Consider the following 2,307-nt stretch of genomic DNA (forward strand, 5'->3'; position numbering starts at 1 on the left):
GGCCCAGAAAGGTTTTATTTTTATGCAGGATATATTAGACACGTGTCTGCATATGTACTCAGAACATATGTCGTTCTCAAATTGTATGAAAACCTATGTAGCCATCGCCGTACATGCCGATGTCACCGCAAAATATCCTACCTGAATATAAAAACACATAACAATGAGCGGTTTAGGTTCCATATTGTGCAAGATACAATACACTATAGAATGCATGACCAACAAATCCATAGAGAATTCATATGCAATTCGTCAATCGCAAATTGTTTCGCTTTAACTATATGAATATTAATTAATTGAGGTAAGGACACCAACACATTCCAATTACGGCACGCACCTTTTGTTTTAAGTCCTTCATTATGATAACTCGCCACTTCCTGGGCCTAGTAGATATAAAGCGTTGTATATATATTTTGTGATTGCTCTGTACATATATTGCAAAGTAAATAAAGTTTGTAATAAGTGTTAAATTTATTATTGAGTAGCATATAGAATTACGTACCTTGTACGATGTAATCTTTAAAGTAAAAAGTAAAAATTTATCTCGTCTCGCTATCTTTATTTCTTTATAGGTAGATATAAAAACTACTATTAAATTGCCTCGCTTATAAACTTTTAATTTATCCAACTCGATTAAGTTAACAAGTCAACTCCAAGTATCGGCAGTCTCGCCAAACATTCTGATGCCCGTTTAGCGTGTGTAAAGTACTTAGTATGACCAAAGTTCTCGTTAACAATCGATTAGTTTTCTATGAACAAATTAATTTATAAGTGGCCGATTCTATGAAACTCGACTTTATCCAGGTTTAAATTATTTGTATAAAACATTATTGTAACGCGACAGATCGCGTTGGCGTAAACAATATCACACTACGAAAATGACGCGTACACGCAACACACACATAGAAGCGCACGGCTTTTATATAATGCAGGATCACACCAAGCTCGCGGCCTGCTTCCATCCTGGTCTTCAGGAGATTGAACAGCTCGAGACGCCCTTGCGCTAGTTGCGGGAAAAACGCCCATTACGGCCTGTAAAAGCCCGTAAGGCCAACAGCGAGATTCCTTTAAAAAAAATTCTCGTGGTAATCGCTAGACGTCTGCGAGCACGATAGCCCACCGGGTCGTCTGCTCGTGGATCTTTGGTAGCTTTTCTTGACCGATACCCCGCGTTGTTAAGTTAGCCTTAGGTGAACATTAGGGTTGCCATGTCCCGCGTCTTCCCTACGGTTCAATGTAAGGTTACCCATATTGTTTGTACCTGTACTTGTACTGGAATGTAATTAATATTGTAGTATTGTCTTTTGTTAACATAGCGTTTACACATTGAAAGAAAACACTTTTTAACCGGATTGAAGCTATGTATACGTATAATTATTTTACATAATTTAAAAAAAAAATTCTGACGTTTCGCGTGCTGTACCGTGACCGTAGCTTTAGCATAATAATACATAGCTTCAAGCCGGTTAAATAGTGTTTTCTTTCAATTAATATTGTATTAAGAAGAACAATAAATTATTTTCTTAAGGACAATTGAATTTAATTCTCAACAAGCCCTTAAATTATTCAATTGCAGTTACAACATATAAAGAACATATCCTTTAAAACAATAATGCTAAGCATATCTAGACATCCTTATCGAAGATAGAATACTTAAAAATTACAATACACTTAATAAACTAATAATTTTCATCCAAACATTGCAATTTGAACGAATTTGTTCTGTAATGAATACTAATTATAATTATTATTTAAAGAGATCGGTCAAGGTGATACTTAAGTATCATACGTAGGTATATATAATAAAAACGTTTACTTACATTTCAAACAATATCACAAAAAAAGTAAAAAATAAAAGTAGATAGTGGATGTAAATGGGCGGTCTTAATGCCAAGTGCCGGTCCTTCCAGACAAACCAGGTGAAAAGTAGATAACCATTTAAAATATAAACAATTATAATATAAAATAATTTACTAATATAATAGTATTTAGTATAGGATTGAAATAACTATTAACCTCAACACTATGGTAACCTGAAAATAATAATAAAGAAAAAATAATAATTTGCAGATCTATGCTGTGTATCTGGTAACTTCTAATACATAGACGAAAAAAGCTTTACTAATAGGCGTATTAATAAATTTGTATAATGCCTTGTGCGCCATAATCAAACAACAGGTCGCGCGACGTCTCCTATCAATACAATTTATTTCCCATATTTAAGATACTTTTAATCGAATCCGAAAATGTTTCGATTTCAAAAAGTTACTAACCTTTTCGTCCCTTTTACCTAATGTCGGTTGAAAC

This window comes from Pieris brassicae, chromosome 11 (genome assembly GCF_905147105.1).
Source record: "Pieris brassicae chromosome 11, ilPieBrab1.1, whole genome shotgun sequence".
NCBI classification, from domain to species: Eukaryota; Metazoa; Arthropoda; class Insecta; order Lepidoptera; family Pieridae; genus Pieris; species Pieris brassicae.